At 42.8% G+C, this 26415-nt stretch overlaps 1 long non-coding RNA gene across 1 annotated transcript; it reads right to left on the bottom strand.

Moving 5' to 3' along the window:
• Positions 1-15088: 15088 nt before the first annotated feature.
• On the bottom strand, positions 15089-24052 carry LOC114323492 (uncharacterized). The gene is made up of 4 exons (XR_014334541.1): positions 23732-24052; positions 23494-23549; positions 20383-20441; positions 15089-15310 (listed from the first exon to the last, which is right to left on the bottom strand). It is a non-coding gene; the product is annotated as an uncharacterized LOC114323492 (long non-coding RNA).
• Between the last annotated feature and the right edge of the window lie 2363 nt (positions 24053-26415).

Genomic DNA, 26415 nt, shown 5'->3' on the forward strand with positions numbered 1-26415 from the left:
TTTGATGGGACGGGGAGAACACGAGATGGAGCAACGGGTGATCCTAAAGGAATAGCAACTGGCGAGTCTGTTTCTGGCTGCGTGAGTGTCTTTTTCCAAAGCCGACCAGTCTTTAATCCAGGAACCATTTTCCAATCTGCCTGATGCCTGATGCTGGAACAGTGTTTTATGTTCTGGATTAAATTTGTGTCACATGAATAAAATGATAAAAATACATCACATGAATAACCTGATAAATATACATCACATGAATAAACTGAAAATAAAACTGATAAACTGATGAATAAAAGAAAATAAGGTGGCAGCAAAAGAAACAAATTGTAGTTTTCAATTGAAACTCATGAATAAACAATGGATTGGGAGCACACTCTTGGTTATAGTAGTTTTCAAAAGAAACAAATTGTTGGACTTATTGGGATTTACTAGCAGCAAGCCCCAGTCTGATGCATATTTCAATCTCATATTGTCATACTTGAAGAAAAATTTATAGCATATCCACTTTGCCCCTCCCTATCATAGGGCAATGGACATACGACACACTTCCGTAAATACCTTCCACATTGCATGCTATCTTTATAATCATCCACTTGAATAAACAACTACACACTTGTGTCATGACCTTTGCAATTAACAAATTCACCTCTGCTACTACATACAGACCAGTAAAAAACAAACTCAGAAGGATACCAAGAACAAGAAAATAACAAGTGCAACTTACCAGGGTTTGTTGGATGAGAACAGATGGAGCATAAGATCCCTCACCTTTTTTAGACCAAAAACCCGAATAATCTTCACTTATTTTCTTTTTTACTGACAAAAACACAGACAAACTATAAATTTATTACACAAGGAGTTTTCTGTTTGTTTCCCCCTTATTTCTCTTTCTTTTTCTGTTTATTTACCATAGAAGTTTCCTGCAAGTGGCACCCAACTTCAACTTCCATGATTCCTCCAACCATATTAAGGGGTGCTAGATTCTACCAATTTTTCTTTAATTTCCCAGTAACCATCACAAGTTTCAAAAAAGGCACGCATGTTCTCTCCAAAAACTGCATCCACCATTACACTTCCAAGTTTTTTTTTTGTTTTTTATTTATTTATTTTTATAGCAATTTGCTCACACAAATTTAGAAAATACAATTAACTAGAAGAAATAGCAGTGACTCGAGCCACATGTGTGTTTTCTGTGAGTAAATGATGGTGCCTCAATCACTAACCAAACGCAATTCAAAAACTTGGAAGGTAGTTCTAATATCCAATTTAGCCTTCTTGAAAAAGAGCATTCAAGAAAGTAGACAACACCACTCCCATTTTGAGGAGTGAAATACCATCAAAAGAATCCAAGCACATGGGAGAACCACTGCTAAAACTTCTACCATGTTCTGTTCAAAATATTAGACTATCACTAGTTGGATCCATCTGTATGAACTTACTTCGATGTAGTTTTCCCTGAAGAGTCATTTAAATTGTCATCATGATCTAACAAGTACATGACAGAACATGTAATCAGTCAAAAGTACAAATATGAACCAAAACCAAACTGACCCGGCCTTTTTCCCCCGATGAAACTAATATGAGCTGTAAAATTTGTGTACTCTGAAGACTTATCAAAAAAAAATTGTCCTCTGAAGAAAATCATGTTCAACACCACAACAAGAGATTTTCTACAGCCTATAACAAATTCCATCAGTCTGGAAAGAAGATGAGTCAAAGTAAATAATACCAAAATTTCCCATCTAAAATCCCAGTCTCTAAGAATCACAGTAATGGTCTGGCTAAAGTGTATCAGCATAAAAAAGTTTAAATGCCATGGCAAACTGCTCATTAGAGTGGCATGCCCAATTCAAAAGCTAGGCCAAATTGCCAGATTCCCCCCCCCCAATAAATATGATTGCATGTTTATCACACCCACAGGGAGATCTGCATCCAAGAAAAGTGAATATGTCGATCATATCCAGAATGTCCTTTGAGGGGTCAAACTCTGTACTCAATACAAACCCTTTAGGTCACTAATGTGTCTACACATTGTAAACTCCTATATCAAGATTTCTCAGCCAAAGATTTATAAGGCGTATCACATATATCAGCAATTTCGCAAGCCTCCTTAGATCATTACAGTGACACACCACAATCATCATCTTATTCAGGATCCAACATGACCTAAGAAAGCAGAGGACAAAAAAAAAAGAAGAATAATCCTAGCATGTCACACCAAAATTGATCAACCAATTTATAATTGTAGTTAGTTATTGATTGACAAGGAAGAGTAACAAAGGCAAATGGTCAATGAGGTAAATACAAGATTTCATGCTGTCGAGGGAAAAACAACTTCTTAGGAGGAAGGGCTGGTTGTGAAGATTCTTGTTAGCTACAAAGGAGCAAGAGCATTCTAATCAACTCTGAGAAAGAAATCTCATTCGGGCTATCCCAGTGAAATTTTAAAATGCCAATGATGTGGAGAATATAAGACGATGTGGAGAATATCACAAGGTCATCTATGACTCAAACTCTCTAACTGGGCACATACGAGCTAGTTTAAACAACCCGACTCATTCCTTTTGCACACTTGCTGCAAATACTTTTGCATCTTTATTTATCCTTCACAGGTCACTTCTTTCTTTTTCTTTATTTATTTATTTTTTTTTCATTTTTTGTTATAGACCCTAAGGCTTCTATTCAAAAAATAAAATTCTAAAATCTGTCAGTAAATTCTTTTGTCCCAATGCACTTTCAATTATCCATACAAGATCCGATGTCCTAAATTCCCCCCCTCTATCTCCCTACCTCAATAGAATTATATTGCTATTATTCCTAGCCGTTGAATCATGAGATTCCTACACCACATATTTCTCACATGATTCATTGACTTGAGCATTTTGGGACAATAGCATAAAGATAAAAAAAAAAAAAAAACAAGATTCTGAGCCAGTCAATTGATCGTGTTTCAAGAATCTTTTCTTGAGATTCACTGTATTGTACTTACAACTGAGAGTATGAGACGGGGACAAGTATGCAGAGACAGTTGAATTTGGGAACATAAGATCCCTCACCTTTTTTAGACCATAAACCCTGAAAAACAAGTGCTAATGGAAAACAACCATGGCCCATCAGGTAACGGCATCAATTTTGAAGCCACAGGAGATTACATTTATAGTCAATATAACCATCTAAATCTATCAAAGTGACATCATTGATAGTCATAGCCAGCAGTAATCTGGGACAATGACGCTACAGGAGAAACTTACAGTGTTTACAAACAACAGAACTCTGGTGAGAGGGTGATTTATGATCCGGTGTTGGGCCGAGGTATAGACCGAGCAAGTTGAGGGCCCAGCAGAGCATTGGGCCGAGATGATCGACTGTTCACCCGGAGATGGGCTACCAGAACTTGGGCCGGGCAGAGTTTGGACTGTGTGCTGCCCCGGACCGTGCAGAAGCTGCTCGGCCAGGAAGTGACCGGTCAGACCAGGATGCTCGGTCCGAGGATTTTCGAAACCAGACAGACCGAGAGACCGGCGCTCGGAAAGGCGCGGTCAGCCGAGGTAGTTGATTGACCGGCGAGAAGGCCGACCAAAGGAGGAGCCCGGGCTAAGCTTTGCCGAGATGCCGCCTAGCCCGGTCCTTCATTTGTTTATCCGGTTAGGCGCTTAAGGTATGAAGCATGGTACGACCGAGGTAGGGCAGCTCGGCTGCCGAGCTCCAGCTGTGCTGACAGGCAGTTGAGAGCAGGTGATGAATGGCATGGTTTATGCTGACAGATGGGATAGCAGAGCCACGTGTCAGGAGATGACAGGGAGTGGATATGGGGCTCAGAAGGTATATAAGCATGTCTGCGCCCCCCATACGCGACACACGAACACATCTGTAAGGATTTCTTACACTCAAACACTCTCTCCCTTCTCTCTATTCTCTCTAAGGTGTGTGCTAACTTGACCGTCGGAGGGTTTTTCCGGCCACACACCGCCGGGTAGCTCACCGTTATTTGCTCACAGGTGATCGGATATCGACGGAGCTCGGAAGAAAGGAATACGGGCACGCCGGAATATTTGCTCCCCGTACAATTGGCGCCGTCTGTGGGAATCTTGATAGACAAAACCTTGTCTTCCAGGTTCATCTGATCGCCGTCCATGGCGAACAACGACGAGTTCCCGTTGTCCGCCATCGATGGAGCCACCCCGGAGTATACCCGAAGGAGAGAGGGACCACCTGCCGTCCATCCAATGGCTGACTTGGGGACGCCCATTGGAGGACAGTCAGGAGACGCGCGGGATAAGCGCGGAAGGAGTCATGGGCATTCACGGAGTCCAGACGGTCACCGGCAGAGAGAATCACACGCCAGGCGACTGGAAAGCAAGTTAAGGGACCAAGACGCTGTCATCAGGCGGATGGCGGCGGAGATGGAGGATCTTAAGCGGCATGTCAAAGGGAAAGGTGTAGCTGGAGTAGGAGACCACAGTGAGCGCACCCCATCCCGCCGGTCAGGCGATCAGAGTCAGTGACGTACTCAGTCCATTTCCATCACCAGGAGTTACCAGGTTGGTGATTCCGACATGCGTGCAGAAAAGTCTAGCGCGCAAGACAGCACTTACAAACCCTCACGTCCGGCGACGACGTCGAGGTACTCTTATTCTGCTCAGTCAGAGGACCTACGGGGAGTGTTAAGGGAGCGGGCTCGCCGGCGCGAAGCTCAGAGAATACCTGCTTTCCAGCGGCTCTCCTACGGGGTTCACGGCAGCGAGGAGGTCGGAATGCCTCCACCCCGCCAAGCAATGCCAATATTCGAAGATACAGATTTGGCAAGGCTGAGTGCCACTCCTTTTTCCCTGGAAATAGAAACAACGCCGCTTCCGGCAGGCTTCCACCAGCCTAAGTTCACACTTTACGACGGAAAAACCGATCCGTACATGCATGTGAGCCACTTCCGACAGGTTATGGCCGGACATCGGCGCAATGACAGACTTATGTGCCTAATCTTCCCGTCAAGTTTAGGCGAGCTGGGCCTAAAGTGATTCGAGAGGTTGCCGGAAGGGAGCATACAAAGGTGGCATCAGTTGGCCGAGGCGTTTGTTACGCGCTTCAAAACCAACACAAAAACACCAAAGGAAGTCGATCACTTGCTGAGTGTCAAGATGGAACCGTGCGACACACTGAAGGCATACAATTCAAGGTATTGGGAAACCTTCAACGAGATCCTGGATTGCCCGGTCAACCTTGCAATCACGCAATATAAGCGTGGTCTCCCGGTCGGACATAGACTGCGGGACTCGCTTACCATGCACCAGCCGACCTCCATGGGCCAGCTCATGCAGCGCATCAATGAACACATCCGAGTAGAGGACGATGCATCAGCTTCCACCGTGAAGGCCACTCCGGTCGGAACAGACAAGAAGACAGCAGGCAAGGTGCACGCAGTTGGGCAAGAGTCCAGCCGCTCAAATGACCGAGCAGAGGAATCAGACCGAGGTTCAAATCGTAAAAACCGGGGTAGAGGACGTCGGAATGACCGGGATGATTACCCCCGAGATGACGTAGAGGACGCAAACAGGAGAATGAAGGCGAGGACTGGCATAACCACGGTCTTCAAGATTCTAATCTATCGCATACTTAGTGAAATCCGAGACGAGGAATATGTCCGGTTTCCTGCTAAGTTGGGCGATGGACAAAAAGGCTACAATCCGCGGTATCGATGTACGTTTCACTGGGAGAGGGGCCACCGGACTGAGGATTGTTTGCCTTTGCGACAACACTTGGAAGAACTGGTTGTGGCCGGGCATCTGGACCTTTACATTGATGGCGGCGTGAAACCGAATCAGGCTCCGGTCGATCCTAGGGGACAGGATGACCGAGATGCACCACCACAAGGTGTTATTAATGTCATCCACGGCATCGTGGAACCGGAGCGTGTCTGCGAACTCCGGGGCATGATCAAGAAGGCATAACATATGAGGGAAGTTTTGTCAGTACAGCCCGCCATCAAAAGGGGGAAGACAGAAGAGAAAGACGTGATTAGTTTCACCTCAAGGGATTTAGAGCGTATCCAGACGCCGCACAACGATGCTCTTGTAGTAACACTACGCATCAAAGAATTTGATGTTAGACGGATCTTGATCGATCAGGGAAGCTCGGTCGAGATCATGTATTATGATGCGTTCAAACAGCTCAAACTCCGTGAGACAGACTTGGCTCCGGCCACTTCGCCCCTGGTTGGATTTAACTCGCAGCCGGAGTGGCCATTCGGAAAGATTATCCTGCCGGTCAAAGCGGGATCCGTGGTCAAGCAAGTGGAGTTTTGGGTGCTACAAGTGCCTTCAACGTACAACCTTATCCTTGGAAGAGGATGGCTTCACGCCATGCAGGCCGTAGCATCGACCTACCACCAGGTGATGAGATTCCCCTCGGCTATGGGGGCAATTGAGGAGATTTGGGGCGATCAGGTCATGTCCAAGCAATGCTTCGTGGCGGTCAACGGGAGCCGGGCTGCCAAAGGATTCATTCAAATGATCGAGGGACCGGAGGACCGGAGTGTCTTGGATGATGTTGGCACCAAAGCCGAAGACAAGGCTGTTGAAGAATTGGTTGAGGTGCGGATTGATGCCGAGCAGCCGGACAGATTCTTCTTGCTCGGTTCAAGTCTCTCGGCCATGGAGAGAACCGAGATGATTGAGTTTTTGATGGCGAATATCGAAGTCTTTGCATGGTCACCCTACGACATGCCTGGCCTTGACCCAAGCTTTATCTGCCATCACCTCAATGTCTTCCCTGGAGCAAAGCCAGTCATCCAGCGAACAAGGAGATCGGCGCTGCATCACGCCGAGGTAGTAGCAGAGGAGGTAAAGAACTTGCTTGAGGCACGAGCAATACAGGAAGTGCACTACCCTCGGTGGATTTCCAACACGGTAGTGGTGCCTAAGAAGAATGGAAAGTGGCGAGTTTGTGTCGACTACAAGACAGTCAATCGAGCTTGTCCAAAAGACAGCTTCCCTTTGCCGCGCATTGACCAGCTAGTGGATTTGACGGCTGGACACAATCGGCTCAGTTTCTTAGATGCGTACCGCGGCTACCACCAGATTGCCATGCATAGGCCTGACCAAGAGATCACCTCTTTCACGACTCCAAGGGGACTCTTCTGCTATCGAGTCATGCCCTTTGGTTTGAAAAACGCCGGGGCAACCTTTCAGAGGATGGTTACCAAAATGTTTGCTCCTTTGCTCGGCCGGACAATGGAGGCTTACATCGATGATATGGTGATAAAGAGCCGACATGAGGCAAACCATTTGTCCGACTTAACCGAGATGTTCGCCATTCTGAAGAAGCACAAGTTGCGCTTAAACGCCTCAAAGTGTGCCTTTGGTGTGGGATCCGGGAAATTTTTGGGATTCTTAGTCACGAACCGAGGCATCGAAGCAGACCCTACTCAGATTAGAGCCGTGCAAGAGTTGAAGCAGCCCCGCTCGGCTAAGGACGTGCAGCATCTGGCCGGGATGGCCGCCGCGCTTAACCGATTTATAAGCCGGTCATCAGATCGCTGCCGCCCTTTCTTTCAAGCATTGAAGTCAAAGTTCTCATGGGATGACGAGTGTGACCGAGCTTTGGCCGAGCTCAAAGATTATTTGTCTTCTTCGCCGCTGTTGGTTACACCAGAGCCCGGTGAGGAACTCTACCTTTACCTTGCCGTCTCCCAGCACCCAGTAAGTGCGGTGTTAGTCCGGGCTGAAGGAATCAAGCACCTCCCAATTTTTTACGTAAGTAAGACCTTGTTGCCGGCTGAGACGAGGTACTTGCCGCTGGAAAAGCTTGCGTTGGCACTGATGATGGCTTCGAGGAAATTGGCACATTATTTTCACGCCCATACCATCGTCGTACTGACCGAGTTTCCCCTCAAGGCCTTGTTTGAGCGCGCAGACTTTTCAGGCCGAATTTTAAAATGGGCGGTCGAGTTGGGACAGTTCGATGTGAAGTTCCAGCCGCGCACCGCAATCAAAGCCCAAACCCTTGCCGATTTTGTTGCCGAGTTCTCACCTGGCACTCATCCGGTATGCCCGGTCGACATTGTCGAGGCAGATGATGAGACGCACACATTGCCAACCGAGGAACAACCAGCTGCAGAAGGTCGCGCCGCGGAGTTAGCGCGCACTATCGAAGTTCCCCCAGTTTGCACGGTAATACCTCCCGGTGCTGCGATGACGGAGTTGTGTATCACCAACCTATCCACTCTGTCCGGTACCGCATCACCAAGGGGGGAAGGAATGGTTCCACACAGCTCAGAACTTGATGATTCGCCTACGGACTTGGGCATTCTGAACCAACTTGCTGAGTCCGGTGCCGAATCATCAAGGGGGGGAGGAATGGTTCCAGACAGCTCAGAACCTGCGGCCGGCTCCACACCGTAACCTGGTGATTCGCCTACGGACTTGAGCATTACGGACCAACTTGCTGAGTCCGGTGTCGAATCACCAAGGGGCACTAAATTTGAACCGGTCAACACCAAACTTGACACCGCACAGCCGAGCAGTTGTGATCCCATTGCCCTTCGCAACTCTCAGGACCCATCTGACTGCTGGAAGCTTTTTGTGGGGGACATGTGGAAGCTTTTTGTTGATGGAGCATCCAACCGTCATGGTGCCGGCCTAGGTATTGTTCTTATATCCCCGGACGGCCTAACCATTGAGCATTCTATCACACTCGGCTTCCCGGCGTCTAACAACGAGGCTGAGTACGAGGCGCTTCTCGCTGGGCTCAAGAGCGCCATTCAAATGAAGGCTGCCGAGCTTCTGGTATATAGTGATTCCCAGCTTGTAGTTAACCAAGTTTCAGGGATTTATGAAGCGAAGGACGACAGGATGGCGAAGTACCAAGCTCTGGTCAGGGACCATATCAAGTAGTTTGAGGCAATCAGAGTCCAACGGATTGGCCGGGAAGAAAACAGCCGGGCTGATGAACTCGCCGGCCTCGCTTCCATGGTAAATGGTACGTCTCCAAACCCCCTGTTGATTGACTTTCTTCCGCGGCCAAGCATTGAAAACGCCGGGCAAACGGATGTACTCTGCGCCGAGCTAGGTCCTTCATGGATGGACCCCTTGATCTTGTTCCTCAGAGATCAGACTCTTCCAGCGGACAAGAAAGAAGCACACAAAATCCGGGTGAAGTCAGTGCGGTTTTGGCTCTCTCCATCAGGCGCGTTGTATAAGAAGTCCTTCACCGGTCCGTATCTCAAGTGCGTGCACCCAAACAGTGTGGAGGCCTTCTTGTTTGAAATTCATGAAGGCATTTGTGGCAGCCACATCGGGGGCAGGTCCTTGGCCTACCGAGCTATTTCGCAGGGGTACTGGTGGCCGTGCATGCAGGCCGATGCACAAAAATATGTCCGCAGGTGCGAGAAATGCCAGAAATTCGCCCATCAAATCCACCAGCCTGCCAGGGAACTTCTTCCCCTCACCAGTCCTTGGCCTTTCGCCATGTGGGGGCTAGATATAGTGGGACCATTGCCAACAGCGCCGGGCAACCGGAAATTCTTCATCGCGGCCACAGATTACTTCACAAAGTGGGTTGAAGCTGAGCCCTTGGCAACCATCAAAGAGAAAGACGTGAAGCGATTTGTCTGGCAGAACGTTGTCACGCGGTTTGGCGTCCCCAAGATTTTGATCTCTGACAACGGCACCCAGTTTGACGGTCGCCTATTCAGAGGATTTTGTGAAGATCTGAAGATAGAATTCTACAACTCCACCCCGGCCTACCCGCAGTCCAATGGTCAAGCCGAAGCGTCGAACAAGACTATCCTGGATGGGTTGAAGAAACGGCTGGAAAAGGCCAAGGGAAAGTGGGCTGAGGAATTGCCCAGTGTACTTTGGGCATACCGAACAACCCCGCGACGTTCAACCGGGGAAACTCCATTTGCTTTGGCTTACGGCATGGAGGCGGTCATACCCTTGGAAGTCGAAATACCTACCCTCAGAACCGAGAGTTTTGAGCCCGAGCTAAATGCCGAGGCCATTGCCTTGGAGCTGGACCTAGCGGAAGAGCGCCGCGAGAAAGCCCTCATCCATGTGGCCGCCTACCAACAAGAGCTCTCCAAGAAGTATAACAAGACAGTGCACCCCAGACCGTTCAAAGTTGGAGATTGGGTTTTGAGGAAGATTATGGGCAACACCCTGGTGCCAGGAGAAGGCAAACTAGGGGCAAATTGGGAAGGACCCTATAAGATCACTGGTCTGGCTGGCAAGGGGGCTTACCACTTGGAGGATCTAGAGGGAAGAGCCATACCCCGGCCATGGAATGCGGCCAACTTGAAATTGTATTATTTTTAAGCTTTTTACTTTCCTCTTTTTGTAAAGCAATTTTTTGGCTTGCAAAGCAGAATGTAATTCTTTTTGTCAAATTATAGAAGTCATTTTGCTTTAGAACTTGGATTATTGTTTTAATGTTACGGACCGAAATGATGTACTCCAGTTGGAAGAGTTGGTGTTTTGTCCAACTTAGGACTCCCAACCGAGATGATGTACTCCGGTTGGAAGAGTTGGTGTTTTGTCCAACTTAGGACTCCCAACCGAGATGATGTACTCCGGTTGGAAGAGTTGGTGTTTTGTCCAACTTAGGATTCCCAACCGAGATGGTGTGTTCCGGTTGGAAGAGTTGGTGTCTTGTCCAACTTAGGACTCCCAACCGAGATGGTGTACTCCGGTTGGAAGAGTTGTTGTTTTGTCCAACTTTGGATTCCCAACCGAGATGGTGTACCCCGGTTGGAAGAGTTGGTGTTTTGTCCAACTTAGGATTCCCAACCGAGATGGTGTGTTCCGGTTGGAAGAGTTGGTGTCTTGTCCAACTTAGGACTCCCAACCGAGATGGTGTACTCCAGTTGGAAGAGTTGGTGTTTTGTCCAACTTTGGATTCCCAACCGAGATGGTGTACCCCGGTTGGAAGAGTTGGTGTTTTGTCCAACTTAGGACTCCCAACCGAGATGGTGTATTCCGGTTGGAAGAGTTGGTGTTTTGTCCAACTTAGGATTCCCAACCGAGATGGTGTACTCCGGTTGGAAGAGTTGGTGTCTTGTCCAACTTTGGATTCCCAACCGAGATGATCTACTCCGGTTGGAAGTGTTGATTTGTTCGACTTAGTTACAGCCGAAGTGGCTACTTCGGTTCATGAATTTGTCTTGTTCTGTTGAAGTGCTTAGACCGTGTTATGTATTCCGGTTCGATGAGTTATACTGAGATGTTTTGCTGAAGACAGAACTGATTACAACCGTGCATACACTTGCAAAAATTTGAATTTTCATTGATAAGAAATTCATTACAAACGGAGAGGACAGAGCCCGGTTACATCAAAAGAGTTGATAGCAAAAATACAAAAACAAGGTAAAAACAACCTAAACTAAGGGGGAAAGATTGGTGAACGCATCCTCGGCAGCATCAGCATCAAGGTCAATAGCTTGGCTTGCTTCTTGGGCGCCGGGCTCATCGTTGCCGGGCTGCTCAGGCACCTCGGCCTCTTCTTCCTCAGAATCTGTCTCCCCGTCCCCGTCTTCAAGTCCCTCCTCGGCCTCAGCCTGTAAAGCGCTGAAAACATCGTTTGCATATGGCACAAGGTAGACCGGTAGAGAAGCTGGAGGAGGGTTGGCAAATACGTCGGTGTCAGAACTTTGGCCGAGCTGTTCGCAAGCGGATTTCCAGCCAGCCTTGAAGTATATGTCTTGTGTTGCAAAGACTTGCTTCTGGTAATTCTTCTCGGCCTCGTTGAAACCCGCGTTGTTGGCAGCCCGGCAAGCCTTCCTCTTCTCCTTCTTCAGAGTGTCAAACTCGGCCTAGAGCTCGCTATGTTTTTTCTCGGCTGCATTCAGTTGACCGAGCAGCCTGTTATTATCATTGTTGGCCATCTCGAGAGAAGCTTTAGCCCAGCCGAGCTCGGCTTGAAGGCTTTCAACCTGGCTGGCAGTGTCATTGGCTTTCTGCCTAAGCCGGTGGATGCGCTCCAAGACCAAATGTTGTTTCTGAATGGCCTGCACAAAGAAGCAAAGTACATCAGAGAGGGGACCGAGCAAGAAGGACCGAGCAAACACTTGTGAAATGTTAAAAAGAACGCCGACTTACCCTGGCCATGGACTTGACTGAGGATTTCACCAGCCGGGTGTCAGGGACGTGGTCGCTGCCGACCACGTCGCCCGGTAGGAGAAATGCTTTGGAGATATCGAAGGCGAGCAAATGTTCTTTGTCAGCCTTGATTGAAGCCGTCGCCGGGATGTCCTGTCCCCGGTGCTTCAGCTGAGGACGCCAAGCGGGCACGGGAGCAGGAGTTTCAGCTGGATGTTCGGTTGTCAGCTCGGCGACGAGCTCGGCGGAGGGATCTGCCCTTGGTCTTTTTCCAGCCCGGCGCGCTTCTCTGGCAGATTGCCCGGCAGCTAGAGCCGGGGACGCAAGGGCGACCACAGCGCTGCTGGATTGGCCGGCGGCTGGCGACCGGGTTACAACGCTCGGTATCTCGGCTGAGGTAGCGGTCAGAAGGTTTTTGATTCTGCTGCGCTTTGCCATCTCTTGTTCCTCGGTCAGCCGGATTAACGGGACGTCGGGTAGGGTTGGATCTGGAGGTGGCGAAGGAGCTCTGAGGAAGTCGGTTACTCTACTCCGGCGCGGGGCAGAGTACCTGTACGTCGGGGTATAGCTGAGTAAATCATTGCAATCCCGGTGGCGGTACCTAAGCACGGCCCGAATTGCTTCGACGTTGGGGAACTGGTAGTTGGCCTGCAAGGCTTGGATAGCTGCAAAAGAAACAGGGAAACCGGTTAGTTAAACTAAAGAATTAAGTCCACCGAGCAAGTTTGAGTGGCTTATATGAAGAACCGAAGTCCTTGCTTATGCGCCAGCCCGGTACCTCAGCTGTTTCGTAATTGCCGGACACCCAGAAAAAATCATCGTCGTGCATATCTTTATCTGGGGTGCCGGTTACGATTTTCTCCTTGCCCGGTCTTATTTTCAAGTAGTAAGCTAGGCCGTCACCGGTGTGGCCCATTGTGTATTGCCTCAATACCTCGGCTAGGCCTAAGTTGGTGCCTAGCCGTTTGTTCAATTCGTGAACGCCGTTGATTATTCTATAAGTGTTGGTGGACACCTGTGTGGGTGCCAGCCCGGTGCGGCGGAGGAACTCGGTTATAAGAGGGTTGAGCGGGAAACGAAGGCCCCCTTCGACAATAGATAGCACGGTGAAGGGGCATTCCTCCCTACCCCAAGGCGTGGTCTCTTCCTCGGCCAGCTCGAGATGGACGTCGGCCGGGATGCCGTACTCCTCTCTGAAAGCGGCGAGCGCGGCCGGAGTATCCACTAGGAAGCGGAATTTCCCCATTTTTGGTCGGCTTAGTGTATCCCGGCTGAGGGGTTTGGCTCTGGGTATTGGATGTTGCCCGGTCCTGAGAGCCTCAGGAATGACAGTGGTCCCCTTGGACTCTGCAGGAAAAGGATGGCAAGTGTTAAGTGTTAGCGCGGTCGCGTGAAAGGTGCTGAATTTTAGCTCGGTCATTAAGGGCGCCAAACCACCTCGGTTGTCTATTCTAAGGAGCCCGGTCGCCCAAGCGGACCAGATGTTAGCCCGGTTGAACGGCCAAGTCCTTTTGTCAACTCGGTTTTCGCTGGGGTTGAAACAAACATGTTGTTTGCCCGGTTTGGTTGGTTTTTTGGATCAAAAGAAGGCCCAGAGCCCGGTTCACCCCAGTTCATCAGTGTTCTTTAGAAATATGAAGAACACCAAGAACAGAGGAAGGTTTTAATACGGATTCTACGACCTATGCCCTAATATCTATGTTTTTGTACCCTAATGTGCGTAATATGAAGGAACATAACAACAAAATGAGGATGGAATGACTTACCAGTGAAGAGTAGGACCTAATCCTTCAAGCACGAAGAATGGCAGCGAGTCTGGATGAGGATGCAAGAGCTCTGAGATCGAATGTCGAAATGGCAGTAGGAGGATTTGGAGTTCGAGCAGGGCATGTATGTATAAGCAAAGAAAACCGCCCAAATTCAAATTCTGGCAAAAACGGCGGGTTGGCTGCCCGATGACCAATGGAAGACCGCCACGTGTCCCCATTTATGGCTTTGACAGGACTGAAGCGACGGGTTGAAAAGACGAAGAGCCAACCGAGCTACTTTCAACGAGAATAGGTGAGCCGAGGAATATAACCGGTTAAATCTGCGGACAATTACGTCAACTAGCTCGGTCGAGGCTTGGCATCTTGACGACCGGAGAAACGTTATCTCGGTCGAGGTGAGTAATCCCAGTCACGCTTCCGCGGACGGAATTAAGGGGCAATTGAGAGGGTGATTTATGATCCGGTGTTGGGCCGAGGTATAGACCGAGCAAGTTGAGGGCCCAGCAGAGCATTGGGCCGAGATGATCGACTGTTCACCCGGAGATGGGCTACCAGAACTTGGGCCGGGCAGAGTTTGGACTGTGTGCTGCCCCGGACCGTGCAGAAGCTGCTCGGCCAGGAAGTGACCGGTCAGACCAGGATGCTCGGTCCGAGGATTGTCGAAACCAGACAGACCGAGAGACCGGCGCTCGGAAAGGCGCGGTCAGCCGAGGTAGTTGATTGACCGGCGAGAAGGCCGACCAAAGGAGGAGCACGGGCTAAGCTTTGCCGAGATGCCGCCTAGCCCGGTCCTTCATTTGTTTATCCGGTTAGGCACTTAAGGTATGAAGCATGGTACGACCGAGGTAGGGCAGCTCGGCTGGCGAGCTCCAGCTGTGCTGACAGGCAGTTGAGAGCAGGTGATGAATGGCATGGTTTATGCTGACAGATGGGATAGCAGAGCCACTTGTCAGGAGATGACAGGGAGTGGATATGGGGCTCAGAAGGTATATAAGCATGTCTGCGCCCCCCATACGCGACACACGAACACATCTGTAAGGATTTCTTACACTCAAACACTCTCTCCCTTCTCTCTATTCTCTCTAAGGTGTGTGCTAACTTGACCGTCGGAGGGTTTTTCTGGCCACACACCGCCGGGTAGCTCACCGTTATTTGCTCACAAGTGATCGGATATCGACGGAGCTCGGAAGAAAAGAATACGGGCACGCCGGAATATTTGCTCCCCGTACATCTGGCATCAGAAGACAGTGATCGGTGGTCCCTCTACAATCAACCAATTAGATCCTTCACTAGCTCAACAACAGAGAGATCTAGAGCTTTCTGTACATTGCATTTAGTTAGAATCGAGAATTTAAGAGCAGCTGCCTACAGCCGCAGTTATCTGGGTTAGGTCTAGTAAGTGCTTTCATAAAGTAGTTGCGGATCTCCGGTATTGTAAGCTGGATCAGATGAGAATACCTGCAAAAAGTAGAAATAAATAATCATTTTAATAGGCAATGGAAGCACATAGCTAATCTAGTGATGAATATGAAAACACCTTTCGTTTTCATTCTAAAATGAATCACGATATGTAACATAATTCCACACTTGGTAATCATGCAAGATTGTTTTCTCAAGGTTTTTTGACATAGCAAAGTGCTCATTCATTTCAACAATATCAAGTTTGCTACATCACAGCTCTTGAGATTTTGATCAAATTAAAAAATGCAATATTTTAAAATTATAGAGGATATGAATTTTGCTGTGTTCTCTCAGCAGTATAATTTATCAGAGCCACTGAAAATTGCCATAGTTACTCATACTCCATCTGATCTCAGGAATGACAGAGAAAAACTGAATAAAGCATTTCCTTTCGTTTTTCTAGGACCAGTTTTATATCATGCATCATACTCAATACATATCAGTAAAACATTTAGTAGGTACATGACTTGGCCCCATTATGTGATTGATGGCCATAAAACCATAAAACTTCAACTGCCATAAAGAAACCTTGGTTATCGCTATATCAGAAATACAGAACTGAACAAAACCAATCCAATACTGAACAAAACCAATCCAATACTGAGAGCAGGCCTCAGACCAGCAGTATAGTAAACCAGCAAACTATGCAAAGCAAACAATAGAGGGGCAAGCTAACTCTAGCACCAGCATACCAGCAGAAAAATCTAAATCAAGCACCAAACAACTCATAGAATGTAAAATCTGTCATAGAATTTGTCCAAATCTACAAATCTGGAAAATGTGGAAAATGTCAAAACTTAGAATTTGTCATAGAATTTTCAGAATTTCCAGATTTTCAAATTTCCATATTTCACATTTCCGGATTTCCAGATTTCAAATTTTCAGAATTTTCAGATTTCCAGATTTTCTTATTATAACTATAGAATTTTCATAATAATATTGGGTACATCCATCGATATTGCACTGGGCCTCCAAGCATAGCCTCTCGAGGCAAGTGAATTGCCAAGTGGACCATGACATCGAAAAAAGCCGGAGGGAAAATCATCTCAAGCTTACAAAGTATGAGTATGATTTGTTCATCCAATTTATGCAAATCTGAACGCCTCAATGTCTTTGAACACAATTATTTGAAGAAATTTCCCAACTCAAAAAGTGTAGTTCCGATTTCCTTATTAAGGTAGCCACGCATCCCAATTGGAAGAAGTCATTGTATAAGGACATGACTGTCATGACTTTTGAGGCCAGATAATTTTCTAGCTTGAGCGGTCACGCAATTGGAGATATTTGCTGCATAGCCATCAGGGTACTTCATTGATTTCAAGAAATCACAAAAGCCTTCTCTCTCTTTCACCGACAATGTGTACAATGCAGGAGGCTTCTCAAAGGACCCATTAGAACGCTTCTTCAAGTGTAACTCGTTACGTATTTTCATGTCCTCCAAATCTAAGCGTGCTTTGTCCGTGTCCTTGTTCTTTCCATCCACGCTCAAAAGTGTCCCAACAACATTGTCATATATGTTCTTCTCAATATGCATGACATCAAGGTTGTGTCGAAGTTTCAATGTTTTCCAATAGGGCAAGTCAAACATAATGCTTCTCTTGCTCCAATTCAAATTTTGATGTTCATTCCTTTGTCGTTTTCGATTTTGTGGGTGCTTTCCATACGGCTTGTAAGTCCCAAAATCAATTTTCTCTAGTATTTGGTCCCCCGATAAGTCCAAAGGTTTGGACCTATGCTCCGTTTGACCATTGAAGAGCTTACTTGTTCGCCAGGTGTGGTTCTCAGGCAAGTGGCGACGAGCACCCATATACCCTATTTTACTTCGTAATCCCTGGGACGATGGATTATTGTTACAATTAGGGCAAGCCAAGTAACCCTTTGTACTCCACCCTGACATGTTACCGTACGCAGGGAAGTCATTTATGGTCCACATTACCGCCGCATGCATTCTAAAAATTTGCCCATTCGATGCATCATATGTTTGCACACCATGCTCCCACAAATTCTTCAATTCTTTTATTAATGGTTGCAAGTAAACATCAATGTCTCTTCCAGGTGCCGAACGTCCGCGAATAAGCAATGACATCATGCAATATGGCTCTTTCATGCACTTCCACGGTGGGAGATTGTAAGGCATTAAGATTACGGGCCACATGCTATATGATGTGCTCATATTCCCAAATGGATTGAAACCATCTGTTGCCAGCCCTAGCCTTACATTTTGAGAGTCATCAGAAAACGTTGGATGTTGCTTATCAAAGTCCTTCCATGCTTCACCATCGGCCGGGTGCCTTAATATGTCATCATCCACACGCTTCTCATTGTGCCATCTCATATCTACGGCTGTTTTTTTGGACATATACAGTCTTTTCAACCTCGGTGTCAATGGAAAGTACCGTAATACCTTGTGTGGAATATTTTTACCACCATCATCATTCAACTTGTATCTACATGCGTCACATGTAGGGCATTTCTCCAAATTACCACTCTCCTTCCAAAATAGTGCACAATCATTTTTGCACGAATGAATTGTTTCATATCCCAAACCCAAGTCACGTAAGAACTTCTTAGCATCATAGAGTGTCCATGGAACTGTTTGATCACATTCTGGTAGAATGTCCTTGAATACCTGCATAACCATATCGAATGATCGGTTGCTCCATTTGTTGTACACCTTCAAATGAAGCATCTTAATGACGAATGATAGCACATAAAACTTTTCACATGTCGGGTAAACTTTGCGTTGTGCATCTTCGAATAACCAAGTGAACTTATGCAAATCCTCCCTCTCCAAACCATTAGGTTCCTCGTCGGTATGATCATCCATAAGACCACTCACGTAAATTTCTTCCAACATAATAGGCAACTCATCCATGGGTGGATCATCGATATCTGTCATACATTCGCCACTACCTCCACATTGGTCATTGGATGCACTAGGACGAGACACGGGAACATGTTCCCCATGATGCACCCAAGTTAAATACGAAGATGCCATTCCTCTTCGGATCAAGTGCATCCATACAACTTGTCTGCTATATTTTGTGCCATTAATGCAATCGACACATGGACACCTAATGTCATCCTCTATGCCTAAATTTGCCATAGCAAAATCAAGGAATGACTTCACCCCTTGTTGATACTCTTTACTTGTCAGCCTATTATTTATCGTCATCCAACTCTTGTCCATTTTGTCACCTACAACTCACACAAAGATTAACCAAGGAACAAATGTGAACACGCATTTGAAGTTGAGATAGATTATGTTGTTTTTCATTCACTGTTTGGCTTGTCACATAAGTCTTTTTAGGGTGGGACTTTGTGACACGATTTGTTCTAAAACAATGCGTAATTATGGAAGTTAAGCCATTAATCCATCTTCATCATTTGCATGCTCTTCACAGTGTGTGTGCATGACATGTTATTTATTAAAAAAAACAGTGGCTCGTGGGTACTCGTGAGGTTGAGGCAGTAAAAGCAAAATTTACAACATCGATGCAAACACATGAGCTATGCATTGTTGCAACGGCTGAAATCAATCGTTGCACATCCAATGACCATTTCTAAAAATTTTAAAAATGAAATAAACAAAACAGAAGGTGGGGTTTTAGAGAGATCAAAACTTGCAGCTTCACAGGAGAGGACAGAACCTTCCATGGACGCTGAAGCAAAGAAAAAGCGAAGATAACATAAAGCACTATGTGTGCCCTAAGCCTAGTTGTGTGCACCACAATCATTCAAGGGCTCTTGGTGATCTCAATGGAATCAAGAAACACTTTTGCCAGAAAACATGGGGAAAAGAAATGGAAGTGTGAGAAGTGTTCAAAGATCTATGACTTCACATGTTAGTCGGCAATTTCTTGCATAGAAACCATTCAGAACCTGATTTAAATCACCCCATTCAGATTACCAAAAATAAATTTCCAGAAAACTGAATTAAATATTCTGATCAGCAAGAACATAATGATTTTTTATGGAAAAAATCCCATAGCATTGCGAAAGCGATGCGGCAACTGGAAATACAAGAGATGATTATTAAAATATGAATGCATCTCAAAAAGATTTTAGAGAACGTCAACGAAGATATATTTCTCATAAGCAAAAAGATCAATAATTGCACCCAGTCTCAAAGGCACCAGAGGGAAAACTAAGAAATGCAACCCATGATTTAAAACCCAAAAACAAAAAACTAAGGTCAAGGACAAAGGATGAATGTAGCTAATCACAAGTACATAGAAAATAAAATCCATTTAATCTGAAGAAATTATTTTGGTTAGTCAATTCCCTGAATGCTCACTTACAATATTATTATATTCTACAAGCATATTTCAACTTAAAATGCACAGTGACACCAAATGTTTAAAAAAAAAAAGCATACACAGCTAGGCCAACAGATCGAAAGTCATGATCCATGGGTACCAAGGTACTACTATATGTTCATTCAAGAACACAACATTAGTCGAAGAATCTACGAGGACAATCTAATCCCTGCCCTTGTTCTACCAAAACTATGATAACTGCATCTCTTTTCTAAGACACAAAATATCATACCTCAAGTGTGAATACTTATTCATTTGTTGATTTTAAAATCATTCATATCTCAAGATTCTCAACCTCCACATATTACATCAATTTCATACATTGGAAATGCAACTATGAAGAAGAACAGTAGGTATATATTAAGTACCTCAACATTCTTACCAAGGCATCCAAAAGCAACGAGCAGCTAGTATATTTACTCAAAACCATAAAAATTCCTCTTTTATATGTACTACTACTACAAGACTTTGCCCTAGTTTATGTAGCAAATGGCTTGATTCACCCCAAGCATTGCCCTAATTTTTAATTTGAATCACATCTCAATAACAATGCCCTAATTGAGGGCATTTCGTACTTCATATTCTGTGTGTTTTGACATATATATATATATATATGTAGATATATATATGTATATATGCATATATATATGTATGTATGTGTGTGTGTGTAAACAGAGACAGATAGAAACAGAGGGAAATCGAGAGGGAGATACAGAGAGAGGGAGAGACAGATGCGAAATTCAAACATACCTGGGAGGGAGTTCGGGGGATGATCCAGTTCGGGGGAGTTCGGGCGATGGAGACTATTCCTGTAGAAAAGAGGGCAGAGGCGTGAGTGTACATATGATTTGTGTATATAATCGAGTATATATGGAATCAAGGTCGTGAATATATGATTCGTGTGTGTGTGTGTATATATATATATACATGCATGTATGTGTGTGTGTGTGTGTGTGTGTGTGTGTGTGTGTGTGTGTGTGTAAACAGAGAGAGAGAGAGAGAGAGAGAGAGAGAGAGAAAGAGGGAAACCGAGAGGCCTTGTGAGATGTTTAAGAAATAGAGAGGGAGATACAGAGAGAGAGAGAGGGAGATACCTGGGAGGGAGTTCGGGGGATGATACAACAACTCTTGCGATGGAGATAGAACAGTGATAGAGGCGGGAGTGCGAGAGGGAGGGAACTGGGATATTTTTGCAATGAAAATAGAAGAAAAAAATATTTATTACCGACCAAAAATTATTTTCGTCGCTAATATATATTATGAAAAATTAATATTCCCTCCACAATTTCGTGGCACGTTTGGCTACCAAAAACATAGTCGGCGAAACTGCATTATTTGGCGACCAAAATCCAATTAGTCACCGAAACTAATTATTTCCAAAAAAAAACTTTTGGCTACCAAAATTTTGGTCTCCAAAGGTAAAAACGTGACATTTTTTTTATTTTTCGTTTTCATTCAACAAAACGAATCGAAAAATTATAATTTTTTTCTAAAATTTCAAAAATAATTCAATAAAGATAAAAATTAACAAAAAAATAGTAAATATTTGTTGCTTATTTTGAATTTTTAAAACATATATATTTCTTAGATTCGGCTTGAAAAAATGAATTATCTTAAAATAGGTGTTTTTTTAGATGTTGCCCAATGGTTCATGTGATACAAAAATAAAATTTAAAATATTAATTTATTATCTTAAAAGAAAATAGAAGTAAATGTTACAAAGTTTCTATACAGATTCAAACCAATGTTTTAAAAATCGGACCGGTGAGCAAATCGAACCGTGACATAACAAATATATTAAAATTATATTTAAATAAAAATATAAGTAATAAAATTAAAAATTAAAAATATTAAATTATCTTAAATATTTGTCCTAATATTTTTTTTACTGAAAAATATAATAATATATTTTAAAATATTATATCCTTATATTTTATATTTTCTTATATTCTTATATTTTAAAATTTTATGACAGATATATTTTAAAATATTATATTCTTATATTTTATATTCTTATGTTTGCTTATATTCTTATATTTTAAAAATTTTCTTATATTCTCTTATATTCTTACTAGTGTATGCCTGTGCCTGAAGGCACGGTGTAAATTAAAATAAGTGAATAAATAAATAAATAAATAAATAAACAGGGAGGAAAAAAAGGAAAGGGGGAAATAAAATAAAAAAAAGAAAATGAAGAATGTGGAATCATGGGATCATTCGTGGATTATTTATGAGATAATGGGAAAGGTGGGTGAGAAAGAGAAAAAGAAAAAGTAAGAGAAAAAAATGGGAAAGTGAAAAATGTACACATAGCATACATCACAGCCGTTTTGTAATTTGAACAGATCTGAGCTGTTCAAATGTCTTAGTATACTAAATAATATATTGAAGATTCAAAAACCCTCCTGTTCAGGAATAATCTAAATAATTCCACTTATTTGATGAGTATACTTATTTATGTCTCATCCCTTTTCTATTTTTCTACACATTTTTTTTTATAAAAAAAATTAAAAAATACACTAAATAATCAAATCTGAAACAGCTCTTTAATATTTATTTTTCTCATATGAGTTGTTATTCCTAAAATGAGTTTTCATTCATTTGTTAGTAATTTTTTTTATCTCATTTGAAACGGTCAATTGTGATCAAGATCTTGTCTGCTTTTCTCTTTCCAACTCTGTAATTCACTTCTCTCCAATACATAGATTGACTGATATATACATATATATATACACATTTCCAGAGACACATGATTTTCATTTTTCTTCTTCTTCTCTTCTCTAGGATCCCCAAATTCCTCATACATATACACACACATTTGCAGAGATATATTAATAGCGAAACTCACAGCTGTTATGTTGCTGATAAAATCCACCCTTGTTCTGGGAGGATTTATGAAATGCTGCATGAACTCTTTCTAGCGATGAAGGGAGACACTAATTTTACAGATTTTGAATATTTTATGTAATCAGGACACTGCATTGTGCCTAAGTTCTGTGGTGGTGCAACGGACGGAGTGACTTGAAATATAAAAATATTTGAGATTAAAGAAAATTGACCTATTATCTTCTTTAATTCAAACTGTCATCATCAAAATTAAGGTCAATTATCATCAGGATTGCCTCTAGTCTATAAAAGTGGATCAGGCATGCAGTCTTGCAATAAGCCTCACCTCAAGTCTCACTCAAGTGATCTAAATTGTTCATTTTGTAAATCCCTACGTATAAATCATAAATCAAACATAAAAAGAATCAAAATAATCGTAGCCACATTATTTCATCATTTCGTCAAAAATAAACATATAAACTTCATTGTAATTTTAAAATATGCATTGCATTGCACCAAAGGGAGAAAGAAATCGCATTATAAAATGGGTCAAAAGTATTACATATAGATATACAACAACAATCTTACATCCCACAAACAAAGCATTAACAACTAGCCTCATAATACAATGACAACAAACAAAGATGTGCAGGAAATCTATCCAAGAGTACTTTGGCAAGGAAACCTATATATTCGATGACTCTGCTGCATATCAACACTACAATAAGATGCTAAACTAAAGAAAGATCTCTGTCTTTCAAATACACAATATTTGGTAATTTCCTGTCTCCGTACTTCACAAAGCTTCTCCTATGAATTCTTCACAGGATCAAAAATAGGTGTATCCACCAAATAATAAATGGTCTGAGAATCTCAATGCTACTCAATTTAAAAATGCAAATTTTTATTGTCAAGGAAATTGTGGATCATGGTGTTAGGTCAAAATTTGCTTCCAGTAGTGAATGAACATGGGCAAGATAAGACACCTTGTAATCTGGCTTAAATTCCACATCTGTGTATTCGGAAGAATCATACCTCCCTGTTTTGTCAAGCAAGCATGTAAATGCTCCCGCTCATTTCCCACAAGCAACCTGCAAAGACCAAGTAAAGGAGCTTTAATTTACACAAAAGCATGTTTTGATTCAAACAAATTTGATAAAAGAATGTGAAATTAAAAAATATATATATACAAAAACAGCACCTCAAAATGAATCATAAATGTTCTTAACAAATATGGTGCAAATGATGGAGAGAGAAATAGAGCAGAACTCACATCATCTTTAAGGTTATCCCCAACCATCATTACTTCATTAGGTTGAACTTCCCAAACGGAACAGATATGTAACAGTGGTGCTGGAAGGGGATTGATATATATTTAAGAGGGTCATCTCAGCCATCTATTTAAATAGACAAATGAATCATAGTCATTGAAATGTCTTAGTAGGACAATTGTCTCTGACATATTTTCAAAAACCGTTCTGTCTTATTATATAGATATTGTAAAATATACTTAATTTTTTTTTGGGACTCCTGCATGACTAACTAGGCACTAATCAATTTGATTTAGAATTTTAGAACATGCAATATGTATATTTTGTCATAGATAAAGACAGGTGAAGAAATCATGTGTCAAGTGCATTTAATTAATTTATTATGCAGTTGTAACTAGTTTATTATATTAAAGTAAACCTTAAATTAATTTAGAAGATGATAGCCTAATAAAGCCAACTGGCTTTTACCACTTAATTCAATAAATCTGATTGTTTTATTCATATACCTACTACTAATGGGAATTCATTTTTATTTAATTAATAAGCATGTTTCATTTTCATTTTTATTTTTTTTTTAAAAAAGAAGTTTCTTTCAATTTTATTTTTCTCATTAAAAAAAAAAAGAAAGTCAAATTTCAAGTGGATAAAATGTCATTGTTAACAATGTTTATGAACAACGTTGTTAAGATTTGACAACCTTTTCATAAAAATAAAAATAAAATAACTATTTTGTTTAATCATTTTTGGCGACCAAACTTTTGGTCGCCAAAGATCAAAAATAATTTTTTTTATTTTCATTCGGCTACCAAACAATTTAGTAGGCAAAAGTAGGCCTACAACGACTAAAATGAATTTTGTCGCAGAAAACATATTTTTGGCGACCAAACTTTTGGTCGCCAAAGATGAAAAATAAATTTTTTTATTTTCATTCGGCTACCAAACAATTTAGTAGGCAAAAGTAGGTCTACAGGGACTAAAATGAATTTTGTCGCTGAAAACATATTTTTGGCAACCAAATTTTGGTCGCCAAAGATCAAAAATAAATATTTTTATTTTCATTCGGCTACGAAACAATTTAGTAGGCAAAAGTAGGTCTACAGCGACTAAAAGTACTTTTAGTCACTAATGGAGATATGTTTAGCTACTAAAAATTTTTCTAGTGGCCAATTGTAATATTTTTAGCTACTAAATTTATTTTAGTCGTGAATAATCAACATTCCCCTACTAAAAAAAATTAGTAGCTAAAAAGTTGACTTTTGCCGACTAAAATTAATTTTGGTAGCCAATTCCCACACTTTTGGCGACTAAATTTGTTTTGGTAGCCAAAACTGGTCGCCAAAAATGTGTTTTCTTGTAGTGAATAGAGGGGGTAAGAGCAAAGAGTATAATAGTAAACCATCCTAATCCAATTAGATTGACACTAGAAAGGCTACACAATCATATGCTAGCTCAAGCTAAGAGTGGGCGAGCAACCGACAGGGGTAGAGGGAAAACTAGAACAAAACAACAATACAACACCAAGCACCAGACTACCAGCATCCAAAAACCATACGCAACCCCCACCTAAGCATACTCTTATCTGATTGAGATTGTGTACAAAGTCATTTACAGAGTAATGCCACTCCTTGGATGAGGATTTTAGCCAAGTTGCTACTCTGATTTTTATAAGTTCAGAAAGTTCCCAGATATCCGGTTTAGCATCATTGAACACGCATTCGTTCCTAAGCTTCCAAATGGACCACAGAGTTGCTAGAGGGATAGCCCTGCAGATTATCTTCTATTGTTTCTTGAAATTACCTCCTTTCCATATCAGCAATCTTTCAATTGAGCCAGGACTGACCCACGAATACCCCACCACTGTAATAATGCAGACCAAACATTTCAAACAAAGGGGAAATGAAGTAACACATGAAGCACTGTTTCCTAATCCTTCTTACACAAGTCACAAAGAGTGGAGGTGCTTCCATTTAGTATACCAATTCTTTGGAGGAACACAACAGTTTTCACTTCGTATTTCCAAGTGAGCCAACCAAAGAAATGAACTTTAGGTGGTAAAGTTTTATTCCACAGCATTTTAATTAATTTGGGGTGTGGACCAACACCATCAGTAACTGATTTGAAAAGAGAGGATACAAAGAATGCTCCTGATGATTTGGCAGCCCACTGCTTGGTTGGGAGACTTTGGGAATGATTTGAAAAGGAAAAGAGAAAATGTATATGAAATTAGGTGAAATATAGGTATACTTTATTCACATTTCACCTATCTTTTTCATTTTCTTTTCCAAATCCCTTCTCAAATCCCCGAATCAAACACAATATTAGGATAATCATTGATCTCCAACCTGATTAAGGGACCAGATGCAACGATATTAATAAGTCTCAACAACTCCATCCTTTCCGATTCAAATAATTCTCATCTAGGTAGCAAATTCCACCCCCCTGAATTTATTTAGGGTATGTTTGGAATGTCGGAATGGTTGGAAATTTAAAAAGAGTAAAGAAAAAAAAAATTTAGCTTTATTTTAGTCAAATAATACAAACACAACAGTACCGTGTAGTTTAGTTTTTAAATTAATATTTGGATCAAAAAATAAAAAAACATGTTTAATTTATTAATTTATTAATTTTCAAAATTATTTTTTCTCTCCCCTCCCTCCTTCTCTTTTTTGTTTTTATTATTAATAAA

This window comes from Camellia sinensis, chromosome 7, assembly GCF_055761805.1.
Source record: "Camellia sinensis isolate YWXY chromosome 7, ASM5576180v1, whole genome shotgun sequence".
NCBI classification, from domain to species: Eukaryota; Viridiplantae; Streptophyta; class Magnoliopsida; order Ericales; family Theaceae; genus Camellia; species Camellia sinensis.